Source organism: Cryptomeria japonica, unplaced genomic scaffold, assembly GCF_030272615.1.
Source record: "Cryptomeria japonica unplaced genomic scaffold, Sugi_1.0 HiC_scaffold_65, whole genome shotgun sequence".
NCBI classification, from domain to species: domain Eukaryota; kingdom Viridiplantae; phylum Streptophyta; class Pinopsida; order Cupressales; family Cupressaceae; genus Cryptomeria; species Cryptomeria japonica.
The window spans coordinates 502,501-519,955 of NW_026728887.1; the positions used below are offsets into that span (position 1 = coordinate 502,501).

General features: G+C 60.4%; 1 non-coding gene across 1 annotated transcript; it reads left to right on the top strand.

Moving 5' to 3' along the window:
- Positions 1–10,927: 10,927 nt before the first annotated feature.
- Positions 10,928–11,046, top strand: LOC131863586 (5S ribosomal RNA). The gene has a single exon (XR_009362486.1). It is a non-coding gene; the product is annotated as a 5S ribosomal RNA (ribosomal RNA).
- The last annotated feature ends 6,409 nt before the right edge of the window (positions 11,047–17,455 follow it).

Genomic DNA, 17,455 nt, shown 5'->3' on the forward strand with positions numbered 1-17,455 from the left:
AATGGTCCAAGCATCGGACGCGCTTGGGGCGACTGCCAGTGCCAACCCCTTATCCCGCGATGCGTCCGATACACAGATGGTTCCAAGGCGGCCGAGGAGCCTCACCGCATAGCAATCGGGGGTGCGAGGCGAGGGATGGGGCGGGAAGGCCCCAACGGCTAGACGGAAGAGGCTTCAGGGCCGCCTAGGAATGGTCCAAGCATCGGACACGCTTGGGGCGACTACCAGTGACAGCCCCCTATCCCGCGATGCGTCCGATACGAAGATGGTTCCAAGGCGGCCGAGGAGCCTCACCGCATAGCAATCGGGGTGCGAGGTGGGGGATGCGGCGAGATGGCCCCAACGGCTAGACGGAAGAGGCCACAGGGCCGCGTCGGAATAGTCCAAGCATCGGACGCGCTTGGGGCGACTACCAGTGACAACCCCTTATCCCGCGATGCGTCCGATACGAAGATAGTTCCAAGGCGGCCGAGGAGCCTCACCGCATAGCAATCGGGGTGCGAGGTGGGGGATGCGGCGAGATGGCCCCAACGGCTAGACGGAAGAGGCTGCAGGGCCGCCTCGGAATAGTCCAAGCATCGGACGCGCTTGGGGCCACTACCAGTGACAACCCCTTATCCCGCGATGCGTCCGATACGAAGATAGTTCCAAGGCGGCCGAAGAGCCTCACCGCATAGCAATCGGGGTGCGAGGTGGGGGATGCGGCGAGATGGCCCCAACGGCTAGACGGAAGAGGCCACAGGGCCGCCTCGGAATAGTCCAAGCATCGGACGCGCTTGGGGCGACTACCAGTGACAACCCCTTATCCCGCGATGCGTCCGATACGAAGATAGTTCCCAGGCGGCCGAGGAGCCTCACCGCATAGCAATCGGGGTGCGAGGCGAGGGATGCGGCGAGATGGCCCCAAAGGCTAGACGGAAGAGGCTGCAGGGCTGCCTCGGAATAGTCCAAGCATCGGACGCGCTTGGGGCGACTACCACTGCCAACCCCTTATCCCGCGATGCGTCCGATACACAGATAGTTCCGAGGCGGCCGAGGAGGTGGGGGATGCAGCGAGATGGCCCCAACGGCTAGACGGAAGAGGCTGCAGGGCCGCCTCGGAATAGTCCAAGCATCGGACGCGCTTGGGGCGACTACCAGTGACAACCCCTTATCCCGCGATGCGTCCGATACACAGATAGTTCCGAGGCGGCCAAGGAGCCTCACCGCATAGCAATCGTGGTGCGAGGTGGGGGATGCGGCGAGATGGCCCCAACGGCTAGACGGAAGAGGCTGCAGGGCCGCCTCGGAATGGTCCAAGCATCGGATGCGCTTGGGGCGACTACCACTGCCAACCCCTTATCCCGCGATGCGTCCGATACACAGATAGTTCCAAGGCGGCCGAGGAGCCTCACAGCATAGCAATCAGGGTGCGAGGCGAGGGATGCGGCGAGAAAGCCCCAACGGCTAGAGGGAAGAGGCTTCAGGTCCGCCTCGGAATGGTCCAAGCATCGGACGCGCTTGGGGCGACTACCAGTGACAACCCCTTATCCCGCGACGCGTCCGATACACAGATAGTTCCAAGGCGGCCGAGGAGCCTCACCGCATAGCAATCGGGGTGCGAGGCGAGGGATGCGGCGAGAAGGACCCAACGGCTACACGGAAGAGGCTTCGGGGCCGCCTCGGAATGGTCCAAGCATCGGACGCGCTTGGGGCGACTACCAGTGACAACCCCTTATCCCGCGACGCGTCCGATACACAGATAGTTCCAAGGCGGCCGAGGAGCCTCACCGCATAGCAATCGGGGTGCGAGGCGAGGGATGCGGCGAGAAGGACCCAACGGCTAGACGGAAGAGGCTTCGGGGCCGCCTCGGAATGGTCCAAGCATCGGACGCGCTTGGGGCGACTACCAGTGACAACCCCTTATCCCGCGACGCGTCCGATACACAGATAGTTCCAAGGCGGCCGAGGAGCCTCACCGCATAGCAATCGGGGTGCGAGGCGAGGGATGCGGCGAGAAGGACCCAACGGCTAGACGGAAGAGGCTTCGGGTCCGCCTCGGAATGGTCCAAGCATCGGACGCGCTTGGGGCGACTACCAGTGACAACCCCTTATCCCGCGACGCGTCCGATACACAGATAGTTCCAAGGCGGCCGAGGAGCCTCACCGCATAGCAATCGGGGTGCGAGGCGAGGGATGCGGCGAGAAGGACCCAACGGCTAGACGGAAGAGGCTTCGGGTCCGCCTCGGAATGGTCCAAGCATCGGACGCGCTTGGGGCGACTACCAGTGACAACCCCTTATCCCGCGACGCGTCCGATACACAGATAGTTCCAAGGCGGCCGAGGAGCCTCACCGCATAGCAATCGGGGTGCGAGGCGAGGGATGCGGCGAGAAGGACCCAACGGCTAGACGGAAGAGGCTTCGGGTCCGCCTCGGAATGGTCCAAGCATCGGACGCGCTTGGGGCGACTACCAGTGACAACCCCTTATCCCGCGACGCGTCCGATACACAGATAGTTCCGAGGCGGCCGAGGAGCCTCACCGCATAGCAATCGGGGTGCGAGGCGAAGGATGCGGCGAGAAGGACCCAACGGCTAGACGGAAGAGGCTTCGGGTCCGCCTCGGAATGGTCCAAGCATCGGACGCGCTTGGGGCGACTACCAGTGACAACCCCTTATCCCGCGACGCGTCCGATACACAGATAGTTCCAAGGCGGCCGAGGAGCCTCACCGCATAGCAATCGGGGTGCGAGGCGAGGGATGCGGCGAGAAGGACCCAACGGCTAGACGGAAGAGGCTTCAGGGCCGCCTCGGAATGGTCCAAGCATCGAACGCGCTTGGGGCGACTACCAGTGACAACCCCTTATCCCGCGACGCGTCCGATACACAGATAGTTCCGAGGCGGCCGAGGAGCCTCACCGCATAGCAATCGGGGTGCGAGGCGAGGGATGCGGCGAGAAGGACCCAACGGCTAGACGGAAGAGGCTTCAGGGCCGCCTCGGAATGGTCCAAGCATCGGACGCGCTTGGGGCGACTACCAGTGACAACCCCTTATCCCGCGACGCGTCCGATACACAGATAGTTCCGAGGCGGCCGAGGAGCCTCACCGCATAGCAATCGGGGTGCGAGGCGAGGGATGCGGCGAGAAGGACCCAACGGCTAGACGGAAGAGGCTTCAGGGCCGCCTCGGAATGGTCCAAGCATCGGACGCGCTTGGGGCGACTACCAATGACAACCCCTTATCCCGCGACGCGTCCGATACACAGATAGTTCCGAGGCGGCCGAGGAGCCTCACCGCATAGCAATCGGGGTGCGAGGCGAGGGATGCGGCGAGAAGGACCCAACGGCTAGACGGAAGAGGCTTCAGGGCCGCCTCGGAATGGTCCAAGCATCGGACGCGCTTGGGGCGACTACCAGTGACAACCCCTTATCCCGCGACGCGTCCGATACACAGATAGTTCCGAGGCGGCCGAGGAGCCTCACCGCATAGCAATCGGGGTGCGAGGCGAGGGATGCGGCGAGAAGGACCCAACGGCTAGACGGAAGAGGCTTCAGGGCCGCCTCGGAATGGTCCAAGCATCGGACGCGCTTGGGGCGACTACCGTTGCCAACCCCTTATCCCGCGATGCGTCTGATACACAGATAGTTCCGAGGCGGCCGAGGAGCCTCACCGCATAGCAATCGGGTTGCGAGGCAGATTATTGGGAAGGGAACCCCCTGGGATGCGGCTCAAGCAGTGCCCAAAGGGACTGGAATGCGGAATCACATCGAGAGACCCAAATGCTATACGAGGGCTCAAATCGAATTATCGATTTGGCCACGACATGGACGCATCGGAACGACTACCTTTGCCGAACCACTCGCAATTGCATCCATACCGAAACCAATAGACATTTCCGTTAGAGCCCTCGCATAGCATTCGGGAATCTCGCATGCCCCTCTAAATCGACCAATGCTGGCGCTCAATGAAAATCCGAGCGCTACCACCGTTCGAGCGCCAGCATTGGTCGAGTTAGAGGGGCACGGGGGAGAATGCTCCAGTCAACACCTCCCCTATATAAGTTATTTGTCCGATTCTCGCACAACCGTAGTCTGCCTCGTCGAATCAAACAACGGTCCCAGATTCCGACTTCCGTTCCGTAGAGACCCAAAAGCTAGATGGAGGCTCGCAAGAAAGAGAGTCGGCGCATAGCAATCGGGTTTCTCGAACGTTTAGGGACCGAGCTCACTTGCGGATAGGGCAAAATCCGCCAAGCAACCCAAAAGCTAGACGGGGGCTCGAATCGAATCGCCTAGGCGGCCACAACAACGACGTGTTGGATCGACTACCAGTGCCAAACCATTCAGCAAGACTAGTCTGTGTCGAGGCCGGATAGAGATTCTCAGAGAGCGCCCGCATAGCATTTAGGAGACCTGCCGCGTCCCTCACACTCGACAAATGGTGGTGCACGTTTATAAATCCGAGCGATCCCAACCCTTTCAAGCACCAACATCGGTCGAGATAGAGGGGCACGGAGGGGGCTGCGTGAGACAACACAGTCCCCTATATAAGTTATTTGTCCGATTCTCACACATCCGAAGAATGGTCATCAAATCGGACAACAGCCCAAACTTCCGACTTCCGTCCCAGAAAGCCCAAGAGCTATCTAAAACGTTCATGGCCGGAACTCGATCGCGGCTATACCAGTCCGCCAAGCAACCCAAAAGCTAGACTGGAGCTCTAGTCGAATCACCTCTGTGGCCATTGCAAGGACGTGTTGGAGCGACTACCATTGCCGAACCATTCCGCAGGTCGAGTCCATACCAAGGCCGCATAGAGATTCACGATGAGCTCCTGCATAGCAATCAGGAGACTTGCCGTGTCCATCACAATCGATAAATCCTGGTGCAAGATTTTTGCATCCGAGCGCTCCAACCAGTCGAGCACCAGCATCAATCGACATAAACGGGCACGGGGGGAGGATGCTCGAGAACACTACCTCCCCTATATAAGTTATTTGTCCGATTCTCAAGCAGCCGAAGTCTGGTCATCGAATCGGGTCAAAGACCACAACTTCCGACTTTACCCACAATGCAAGTCATCGAATCGAACATCGGCCCCCGAGTCGGACTCCATGCGTATGTCAGGTCATCGGACCCAAATTCCGCCTTCCTGCGCATGGCGGGCCATCAATATCAACTCGGTCATCGGACCCAAACTCCGCCTTTTTGCGTATGGCACGCCTTCAAATCGGTCATCGGACCCAAATTCCGCCTTCCTGTGCATGGCGGGCCATCAACATCAACTCGGTCATCGGACCCAAATTCCGCCTTTCTGCGCATGGCACGCCATCAACTCGGTCATCGGACCCAAATTCCGCCTTCCTGCGCATGGCAGGTCATCGGACACAAATTCAGACCTCGCCAATATGCCTACGTATCGAATCGGTCATCGGACCCAACTTCCGACTTCATCCATACTGTAGGGTCTTTGAGGTTGGCGCGGTGCGCTCAACCCAGGGAGTCGACCCATCGAAGCATACACCTCCCCTATATAAGCTATTTGTCCGATTCCCACACCTGTGTAGTTTGCACCTCTGACCAGGACATCGACCCCAACTTCCGAACTCGACTGCAACGACGGCACCAGCGCCTTGGTGCGCACCTTGCGACGCACAGTCCCAACATTCGCCTTCCTGCACATGGCAGGTCATCGGACCCAAATTCCGACCTCGCGAGTATGCCTACATATCGAATCGGTCATCGGACCCAACTTCCGACTTCATCCATACCGTAGGGTCTTTGAGGTTGGCGCGGTGCGCTCAACCCGGGGAGTCGACCCAACGAAGCATACACCTCCCCTATATAAGCTATTTGTCCGATTCCCACACCTGTGTAGTTTGCACCTCCGATCAAGACATCGACCCCAACTTCCGAACTCGCCTCCAACGACCGAACCAGCGCCTTGGTGCGCACCTTGCAACGCACAGTGCCAACATTCGCCTTCCTGCACGTGGCAGGTCATCGGACCCAAATTCCGACCTCGCGAGTATGCCTACATATCGAATCGGTCATCGGACCCAACTTCCGACTTCATCCATACCGTAGGGTCTTTGAGGTTGGCGCGGTGCGCTCAACCCGGGGAGTCGACCCAACGAAGCATACACCTCCCCTATATAAGCTATTTGTCCGATTCCCACACCTGTGTAGCTTGCACCTCCGATCAGGACATCGACCCCAACTTCCGAACTCGACTAAAAAGACCGCACCAGCGCCTTGGTGTGCACCTTGCAACGCACAGTGTCAACATTCGCCTTCCTGCACATGGCAGGTCATCGGACCCAAATTCCGACCTCATGAGCATACCTACTAATCGAATCGGTCATCGGACCCAACTTCCGACTTCATCCATACCGTAGGGTCTTTGAGGTTGGCGCGGTGCGCTCAACCTGGGGAGTCGACCCATCGAAGCATACACCTCCCCTATATAAGCTATTTGTCCGATTCCGACACCTGTGTAGTTTGCACCTCCGCTCAGGACATCGACCCCAACTTCCGAACTCGCCTGCAACGACCGAACCAGCGCCTTGGTGCGCACCAAAAGTGCGCACTTTTGGAGGGCACTTTTCTGCGCTCCAAAGGTGCGCACTTTTGGAGGGCACTTTTTGGAGGGCACTTTTCTGCGCTCCAAAGGTGCGCACTTTTGGAGGGCACTTTTTGGAGGGCACTTTTCTGCGCTCCAAAGGTGCGCACTTTTGGAGGGCACTTTTTGGAGGGCACTTTTCTGCGCTCCAAAGGTGCGCACTTTTGGAGGGCACTTTTTGGAGGGCACTTTTCTGCGCTCCAAAGGTGCGCACTTTTGGAGGGCACTTTTTGGAGGGCACTTTTCTGCGCTCCAAAGGTGCGCACTTTTGGAGGGCACTTTTTGGAGGGCACTTTTCTGCGCTCCAAAGGTGCGCACTTTTGGAGGGCACTTTTTGGAGGGCACTTTTCTGCGCTCCAAAGGTGCGCACTTTTGGAGGGCACTTTTTGGAGGGCACTTTTCTGCGCTCCAAAGGTGCGCACTTTTGGAGGGCACTTTTTGGAGGGCACTTTTCTGCGCTCCAAAGGTGCGCACTTTTGGAGGGCACTTTTTGGAGGGCACTTTTCTGCGCTCCAAAGGTGCGCACTTTTGGAGGGCACTTTTGTGCACTCCAAAGGTGCGCACTTTTGGAGGGCACTTTTCCTGTGCTCCAAAGGTGCACACCTAGGTGAGCACCTTCGACCACACCTTGTAGCACACCAAACTCTGACTTTCGACTTCATCCGCAATGCAGGGTCTTTGAGGTTGGCGCAATGCGCACAACCAGGGGAGTCGACCCATCAAACCCAACACCTCCCCTATATAAGCTATTTGTCTGATTCTCATACATGCGTAGCCTGCAGGAGCAATTAGGACATCGACCCCAACTTTCGGCTTCTAAACGAAAACAAGGTCTTTGAGGTTGGTGTAATGCGAACAACTAGGGGAGTCAACCCATCAAACCCAACACCTCCCCTATATAAGCTATTTGTCTGATTCTCATACATGTGTAGTCTACAGGAGCAATTAGGACATCGACCCCAACTTTTGACTTCTTAACGAAAACAAGGTCTTTGAGGTTGACGTAATGCGCACAACCAGGGGAGTCGACCCATCAAACCCAACACCTCCCCTATATAAGCTATTTGTCCGATTCTCATACATGTGTAGCCTGCAGGAGCCATTAGGACATTGACCCCAACTTTTGACTTCTTAACGAAAACAAGGTCTTTGAGGTTGGCGTAATGCGCACAACCAAGGGAGTTGACCCATCAAACCCAACACCTCCCCTATATAAGCTATTTGTCTGATTCTCATACATGTGTAGCCTGCAACAACGATTAGGACATCCACCCCAACTTCTGAATTCGTCTGCGTTGACCGCACCAAAGGTGCACGCCTTGGTGCTCACCAAAATCCGACTTCCGACTTCTTCTGCTATGCGGGGTCTTTGAGGTTGGCGCAGTGCGCACAACCAGGGGAGTCAACCCACCGAATGCAACACCTCCCCTATATAAGCTATTTGTCTGATTCTCATACATGCGTAGACTGCAGCAATGATTAGGACATCCACCCCAACTTTTGACTTCTTAAACAAGACAGGGTCTTTGAAGTTGGTGCAGTGCACACAACCAGGGGAGTCGACCCATCAAACGCAACACCTCCCCTATATAAAGCTATTTGTCCGATTCTCATACGTGTAGTCTGCAGCAGCGATTAGGACATCGACCCCAACTTCCGAATTCGTTTGCATTGACCGCACCAAAGGTGCACGCCTTGGTGTGCACCCTGGAGTGCACTTTGGTGCTCACCTCGGTGCACACTTTGGTGTGCACCTCGGTGTGCACCTCGGTGTGCACCTCGGTGTGCACCAAAGGTGCGCACCTTGGAGCGCACCAAAGGTGTACACTTTGGAGCGCACCACATAGGGTCTTTGAGAGGTTGGCGCAGTGCGCACACCAAGGTGGGTGTTGAGGTGCGTGCCGAGGTGGGTGGGTGCTAGGGTGCGCTCCATGGTGGGTGCCAGGGTGGGTGCGTGCTAGGGTGGATTCCAAAGAGGGTCATAGGGTGGGTGCCAAGGTGGGTTGGTGATATAGTGGGTTCAAAGGTGGGTACTAGGGTGGGTTCCAAGGTGGGTCACAAGTTGGGTGCCAGGATGCGTGGGTGTTAGGTTGGGTGCCAAGGTGGGCTCCTGCGTGGGTGGGTGCTAGGGTGGGTTTCAAGGTGGACGCGAGGGCGGGTGCCAAGGTGGGTAACAAGTTGGGTGTTAGGATGGGTGAGTGCTAGAGTGGGTGCCAAGGTGGGTGGGTGCTAAGGTGGATGCCAAGGTGGTTCACAGGGTGGGTGGGTTCTAGGGTGAGTTCCAAGGTGGGTCACAGGTTCAGTGCTAGGGTGGGTGTCAAGGCGGGTGTCGAGGTGCCTGGGTGCTAGGGTGTGGATGCCAATGTGGGTCATAGGGTGGGTACTAGGGTGGGCTGCAATGTGGGTGCCAAGGTGGGTAACATGCTCGGTGGGTTCTAAATTGGGTGCCAGGGTGGGTGTGCACCCACCTTGCCCGAGGTGGGTGCCAAGGTGCCAGTGTGGGTGGGTGCTAAGGTGGATGCCAAGGTGGGTGAGAAGGTGGGTGATAGGTTGAGTGGTAGGATGGGTGGGTGCCAAGATGGGTCACAGGGTGGGTGCAAGGGTGGGTAGGTGCTAGGGTTGGTGTCAGGGTGGGTGGGTGCTAGGTTGGGTTCCAAGGTGGGTGCGAGGGTGAGTGTCAAGGTGGGTCACAGGTTAGGTGCTAGGATGGGTGAGTGCTAGGGTGCAAAGGTGCCAGGGTGGGTGCTAGGATGGGTCGATGCTAGGGTGAGTGGCAAGGTGGGTCCACAAGTGTCAAGGTGGGTGCCGAGGTGGGTGCCAAGTCGGCGACTGCTATGGTGGATGCCAAGGTGGGTCACGGGGTGGGTGCCAAGTTGCTAGGTTGGGTTCCAAGGTGGGTGCCAACGTGGGTGCTAGGGTGCGTGGGTTAAAGGGTGTGTCACAACGTGGGTGCCAGGATGGGTGCGCACCCACACTGGCCAAGACGGGTGCGGGTGCAAGGTTGGGTTCCAAGCCCGGTCACAGGCTGGGTGCTAGGATGGGTGGGTGCCAAGGTGGGCACCAGGGTGGGTGCACCCACCCTGGCCAAGGTGGGTCACGGGGTGGGTCCTAGGGTGGGTAACGGGGTGGGTACTAAGGTGCGTGCCAAGGTGGGTCATAGGGTGGGTGCCAAGGTGGGCACCAGGGTGGGTGTGCACCAACCCTAGCCAGGGTAGGTCACGGGGTGGTTGTCGGGGTGGGCGTCAAGGAGCCAAGGTGGGTGGCAAGTAGCCAAGTTGCGTGCCAAGGTGGGTGTCGGGGTGGGTGCCAAGGATCCAAGGTGGGTGCCAAGGAACCAAGGTGGGTGTCTGGGTGGGTGCCGAGGTGGGAGCCAGGGTGGGTCCCAAGGTGAGTGCAAAGGTGGGTGCCAGGGTCAAGGTGAGTGCCAATGTGGGTTCCAAGGTGCCAGGGTCAGGGTGAGTGCCAATGTGGGTTCAAAGGTGCTAAGTTGGGTGCGAGGTTGGGTGCGAGGGTGGGTGGGTGCCAAGGTGTGCTAGGTGGAAGCCCGGGTGGGTCGGCATCCCATGGGTGTCGAGTTGGGTGCCTGATGGGTGCTTCTTGTCAAGTTTTAGTCGTCGGGACTCATTTCGAGCCTTAGAGGTCGTTTCTTGTCCGGTTGCCCTGTCTTCGACCTGGGAACCCAATTTTGGTCCTCGGGTCCCATTTTTTTTTGTCTCGCATCCCACTTTTGGCCTGTGGCCTTTTCGGGGTCGATTCTCGTTTTGGGCATCAGAGCATGTTTCTTCTCCTAAAACCCAATATTTGTTTATTAAGTCTCGGAACACATTTTTGTTCTCGTGGACCCATCATGGGTCTTGGAACGCATTTGTGGTCCTTGGGTCCCATTTTGCATCCCGAAACTTGTGTTTTGGTGCTTGATCCCTATTTTGGGTGCCCACCTTGCACCAAGTGCGCACCCGGGGCAAACCGAGCGCCTTGGTGCACCGGGGCAAGATCGAGCGTGCACCCGAGGCGCCCCGAACATGCACCAAGGTGCACTCGGCCCACATGTGAGCGCAGGTCGTTGCGCCCGAGGTGGTGTGTGGGCACCGCGTTGCAGACGGGACACTGCACGCACACGACGCCCCCTCCAGGTGCACGCACGTAGGCCGGGCCGGGTGCACACCCGACGCCCTAGCAAGGTGCGCGCACCCGGGCAGGGCTCACACTTGGCGAACGGGGCGCACTTCGCGAGGGAGGGTGTGCACCTCGACGGGGGTGGGTGGCCGGGGTGGATTCGCACGTGGGTCGCGGTTTGCTAAGTACACACTGCGACAAGCTCATAACGGGTGCGATCATACCAGCATTAGTGCACCGGATCCCATCAGAACTCCGCAGTTAAGCGCGCTTGGGCCGGAGTAGTACTGGGATGGGTGACCTCCCGGGAAGTCCCGGTGTTGCACCCTTTTTTAGTTTTTCGCCGGGCGTCGCAATGCTATTTGAATAAACCTTTTGCCCGTTTGCGTTCTCGTCGGGGCCGGGCCGGGCCGGGGTGCGCTGCCCGCACTACCGCGCGCGCGGGGGCGACACCGAGCGCGCACCCGAGGCGCCCCGAGCACACAGGCCACGGTGCAACCCGGGCGTTGTGCGCGCACCCCGGTGCGCCCGAGGTGCTGCGCGCGCACCCAGGTGAAATCGGTGTGCACCTCGGCCAGTGCGCGCTCGGTCGAGTCGCGCACGTTGGCCAAGGTGCACGGTGATGTTTCTTACTCTAAGGTTCCGCACCAGACGCCCGGGACAGGTGAGCGAAGCTGGGCGGGGCCGGGTGCGCGGCCGGGGCAGGTGCACGCAGCTGGAGAGAGCTTTGGAGCACACTTCGGAGCGCACCAATGATGCGCTCCATTCAAAAGTTTCCTGAAAAGGCAAAAAAAGTTGAGATTATAGAATTTCCCACTTGAGAGATTGTAAAAAAAAAAAATTTAAAATGAAGGAAACGCGGGTGCCAAGGTGTGCGCAGCCCAGCCAAGGTGTGCGCACCAAGGCGCCCACCCTGGCGAAGGTGCACGCAAGGTGCGCACCCGAGGCAAACCGGACAATTAACCCAACTTTCGACTTCGCGCGCACCTTGGAGCGCACTTCGGAGCGCTCCTTGGTGCGCACCAATCTTGGGCACCTCGGAGTGCACCATGGCGCCCACCAAGGTGCGCACCCGGGGCAAACCGAGCTCCGACTTCGTGCGCACCTTGGAGCGCACGAAAGGTGCGCACCATGGCGCCCACCAAGGTGCGCAGCCCAGCCAAGGCGTGCGCATCAAGGTGCGCACCCTGGCGAAGGTGCGCACCCGGGGCAAACCGAGCTCCGACTTCGTGCGCACCTTGGAGCGCACAAAAGGTGCGCAACCCAGCCAAGGTGTGCGCACCCCGGTCAAACCGAGCTCCGAATCGTGCGCACCAGAGGTGCACGCCATCGTGCGCACCTTGGAGCACACTTCGGAGCCCTCCTTGGTGCGCGCCGATGTTGCGCACCTCGGAGCGCACCCGGGGAAAACAATGCAATTAACCCGACTTTCGACTTCGTGGGCACCTCGGAGCGCTCTCGGGTTCGCACCTCGGAGCACACCGAGGTGCGCACCTTTGATGCGCTGCCTTCACCAATTTCCAGAAAAGGCAAGAAAACATTGAGAAGGTGTGCGCACCGAGGTGCCCACCCTGGCGAAGGTGCACGCGAGGTGCGCACCCGGGGCAAACCGGGCTCCGACTTCGTGCACGCCGCACCTTGGAGCACACTTCGGAGCGCTCCTTGGTGCGCACCAGGGCGCGCAACCCAGCCGAGGTGCCCACCCCGGCGAAGGTGCACGCGAGGTGCGCACCCGGGGCAAACCGGGCTCCGACTTCGTGCACGCCATGGTGCCCACCGCGGCGAAGGTGCACGCGAGGTGCGCACCCGGGGCAAACCGGGCTCCGACTTCGTGCACGCCGCACCTTGGAGCACACTTCGGAGCGCTCCTTGGTGCGCACCATGGTGCCCACCAGGGCGCGCAACCCCGCCGAAGGTGCACGCGAGGTGCGCACCCGGGGCAAACCGGGCTCCGACTTCGTGCACGCCGCACCTTGGAGCACACTTCGGAGCGCTCCTTGGTGCGCACCATGGTGCCCACCAGGGCGCGCAACCCCGCCGAAGGTGCACGCGAGGTGCGCACCCGGGGCAAACCGGGCTCCGACTTCGTGCACGCCATGGTGCGCACCGCGGCGAAGGTGCGCACCCGGGGCAAACCGGGCTCCGACTTCGTGCACGCCGCACCTTGGAGCACACTTCGGAGCGCTCCTTGGTGCGCACCAGGGCGCGCAACCCAGCCGAGGTGCCCACCCCGGCGAAGGTGCACGCGAGGTGCGTACCCGGGGCAAACCGGGCTCCGACTTCGTGCACGCCGCACCTTGGAGCACACTTCGGAGCGCTCCTTGGTGCGCACCATGGTGCCCACCAGGCCGCGCAACCCAGCCAAGGTGTGCGCACCAAGGTGCACGCGAGGTGCGCACCCGGGGCAAACCGGGGTCCGACTTCGTGCACGCCGCACCTTGGAGCACACATCGGGGCGCTCCCGGGTTCGCACCGGCGTTGCGCACCGTGGTGGGCACCTCGGAGCACACCAAGGTGGGCAGCGAGGTGCGCACCTTTGATGCGATGCCTTCACTAATTTCCATAAAAGGCAAAAAAAAAACGAGATTTTAAAATTTCCGTTTTGAAAGATAGTGAGAAAAAGGGAATGCTGGTGCCATCTTGAGCCCGCCCTGGTGCGCAGCCCAGCCAAGGTGTGCGCACCAAGGTGCCCACCCTGGCGAAGGTGCGCGCCCGGGCAATTAATCCAACTTCCAACTTCGCGCGCGCCAGGGTGGGAGCGCACCCAACAACCGGGCCTGGGAAGAGCCAATGCGAGAAACCCCACCAAACGCTCTGACAAAAAAAGAGGGGGCGCTCCAGTAACCCCGCTTCGGAGCGCACCCTGGGCAAACCCAGCCAAGGTGCCCACCCCGGCCAAGGTGCAGGCGAGGTGCGCACCCGGGGCAAACCGGGCTCCGACAACGTGCATGCCGCACCTTGGAGCACACTTCGTAGCGCTCCCGGGTGCGCACCTCAGAGCACACCAAGGTGGGCAGCGAGGTGCGCACCTTTGATGCGCTGCCTTCACTAATTTCCAGAAAAGGCAAAAAAAAAAGGAGATTTTAAAATTTCCGTTTTGAAAGATAGTGAAAAAAACGGAACGCGCGTGCCATCTTGAGCCCGCCCTGGTGCGCAGCCCAGGTAAGGTGCCCACCCTGGCAAAGGTGCGCACCCGGGCAATTAACCCTACTTCCGACTTCGTGCGCGCCAGGGTGGCAACCGGGCCTCGGAAGAGCCAATGCGAGAAACCCCACCAAACGCTCCGACAAAAAAAGAGGCGGCGCTCCAATAACCCCGCTTCGGAGCGCAGCCGGGGCAAACCCAGCCAAGGTGCCCACCCCGACGAAGGTGCACGCGAGGTGCGCACCCGGGGCAAACCGGGCTCCGACAACGTGCACGCAGCACCTTGGAGCACACTTCGAAGCACTCCCGGGTGCCCACCGGCGTTGCGCACCGTGGTGGGCAGCGAGGTGCGCACCTTTGATGCGCTGCCTTCACTAATTTCCAGAAAAAGGCAAAAAAAAATGAGATTTTAAAATTTCCGTTTTGAAAGATAGTGAAAAAAAAGGAACGCGGGTGCCATCTTGAGCCCGCCCTGGTGCGCAGCCCAGGCAAGGCATGCGCACCAAGGTGCCCACCCGAGGTGCACACCCGGGGCAAACCGGGCTCCGACTTCGTGCAGGCCGCACCTTGGAGCACACTTCGGAGCGCTCCTTGGTGCGCACCATGGTGCCCACCAGGGCGCGCAACCCAGCCAAGGTCTGCACACCAAGGTGCCCACCCCGGCGAAGGTGCACGCGAGGTGCGCACCCGGGGCAAACCGGGCTCCGACTTCGTGCACGCCATGGTGCCCACCGCGGCGAAGGTGCACGCGAGGTGCGCACCCGGGGCAAACCGGGCTCCGACTTCGTGCACGCCGCACCTTGGAGCACACTTCGGAGCGCTCCTTGGTGCGCACCATGGTGCCCACCAGGGCGCGCAACCCAGCCAAGGTGTGCGCACCAAGGTGCACGCGAGGTGCACACCCGGGGCAAACCGGGGTCCGACTTCGTGCACGCCGCACCTTGGAGCACACATCGGAGCGCTCCCAGGTTCGCACCAGCGTTGCGCACCTTTGATGCGCTGCCTTCACTAATTTCAAGAAAAGGCAAAAAAAAACGAGATTTTAAAATTTCCGTTCTGAAAGATAGTGAAAAAAACGGAACGCGGGTGCCATCTTGAGCCCTTCCTGGTGCGCAGCCCAGGCAAGTTGTGCGCACCAAGGTGCCCACCCTGGCGGAGGTGCGCGCCCGGGGCAATCCGGGCTCCGACTTCGTGCACTGCATGGTGCCCACCAAGGCGCGCAACCCAGCCAAGGTGCCCACCGCAGCGAAGGTGCACGCGAGGTGCGCACCCGAGGTGCACACCCGGGGCAAACCGGGCTCCGACTTCGTGCACGCCGCACCTTGGAGCACACTTCAGAGCGCTCCTTGGTGCGCACCAGGGCGCGCAACCCAGCCGAGGTGCCCACCCCGGCGAAGGTGCACGCGAGGTGCGCACCCGGGGCAAACCGGGCTCCGACTTCGTGCACGCCATGGTGCCCACCGCGGCGAAGGTGCGCACCCGGGGCAAACCGGGCTCCGACTTCGTGCACGCCGCACCTTGGAGCACACTTCGGAGCGCTCCTTGGTGCGCACCATGGTGCCCACCAGGCCGCGCAACCCAGCCAAGGTGTGCGCACCAAGGTGCACGCGAGGTGCGCACCCGGGGCAAACCGGGGTCCGACTTCGTGCACGCCGCACCTTGGAGCACACATCGGGGCGCTCCCGGGTTCGCACCGGCGTTGCGCACCGTGGTGGGCACCTCGGAGCACACCAAGGTGGGCAGCGAGGTGCGCACCTTTGATGCGATGCCTTCACTAATTTCCATAAAAGGCAAAAAAAAAACGAGATTTTAAAATTTCCGTTTTGAAAGATAGTGAGAAAAAGGGAATGCTGGTGCCATCTTGAGCCCGCCCTGGTGCGCAGCCCAGCCAAGGTTTGCGCACCAAGGTGCCCACCCTGGCGAAGGTGCGCGCCCGGGCAATTAACCCAACTTCCAACTTCGCGCGCGCCAGGGTGGGAGCGCACCCAACAACCGGGCCTGGGAAGAGCCAATGCGAGAAACCCCACCAAACTCTCTGACAAAAAAAGAGGGGGCGCTCCAGTAACCCCGCTTCGGAGCGCACCCTGGGCAAACCCAGCCAAGGTGCCCACCCCGGCCAAGGTGCAGGCGAGGTGCGCACCCGGGGCAAACCGGGCTCCGACAACGTGCACGCCGCACCTTGGAGCACACTTCGTAGCGCTCCCGGGTGCGCACCTCAGAGCACACCAAGGTGGGCAGCGAGGTGCGCACCTTTGATGCGCTGCCTTCACTAATTTCCAGAAAAGGCAAAAAAAAAAGGAGATTTTAAAATTTCCGTTTTGAAAGATAGTGAAAAAAACGGAACGCGCGTGCCATCTTGAGCCCGCCCTGGTGCGCAGCCCAGGTAAGGTGCCACCCTGGCAAAGGTGCGCACCCGGGCAATTAACCCTACTTCCGACTTCGTGCGCGCCAGGGTGGCAACCGGGCCTCGGAAGAGCCAATGCGAGAAACCCCACCAAACGCTCCGACAAAAAAAGAGGCGGCGCTCCAATAACCCCGCTTCGGAGCGCAGCCGGGGCAAACCAAGCCAAGGTGCCCACCCCGACGAAGGTGCACGCGAGGTGCGCACCCGGGGCAAACCGGGCTCCGACAACGTGCACGCAGCACCTTGGAGCACACTTCGAAGCACTCCCGGGTGCCCACCGGCGTTGCGCACCGTGGTGGGCAGCGAGGTGCGCACCTTTGATGCGCTGCCTTCACTAATTTCCAGAAAAAGGCAAAAAAAAATGAGATTTTAAAATTTCCGTTTTGAAAGATAGTGAAAAAAAAGGAACGCGGGTGCCATCTTGAGCCCGCCCTGGTGCGCAGCCCAGGCAAGGCATGCGCACCAAGGTGCCCACCCGAGGTGCACACCCGGGGCAAACCGGGCTCCGACTTCGTGCAGGCCGCACCTTGGAGCACACTTCGGAGCGCTCCTTGGTGCGCACCATGGTGCCCACCAGGGCGCACCCGAGGCAAACCGGGCTCCGACTTCGTGCACGCCGCACCTTGGAGCACACATCGGAGCGCTCCCAGGTTCGCACCAGCGTTGCGCACCTTTGATGCGCTGCCTTCACTAATTTCCAGAAAAGGCAAAAAAAAACGATATTTTAAAATTTCCGTTCTGAAAGATAGTGAAAAAAACGGAACGCGGGTGCCATCTTGAGCCCTTCCTGATGCGCAGCCCAGGCAAGTTGTGCGCACCAAGGTGCCCACCCTGGCGGAGGTGCGCGCCCGGGGCAAACCGGGCTCCGACTTCGTGCACTGCATGGTGCCCACCAAGGCGCGCAACCCAGCCAAGGTGCCCACCGCAGCGAAGGTGCACGCGAGGTGCGCACCCGAGGTGCACACCCGGGGCAAACCGGGCTCCGACTTCGTGCACGCCGCACCTTGGAGCACACTTCAGAGCGCTCCTTGGTACGCACCAGGGCGCGCAACCCAGCCAAGGTGCTCACCCCGGCGAAGGTGCACGCGAGGTGCGCACCCGGGGCAAACCGGGCTCGGACTTCGTGCACGCCGCACCTTGGAGCACACATCGGAGCGCTCCCGGGTTCGCACCAGCATTGCGCACCTTTG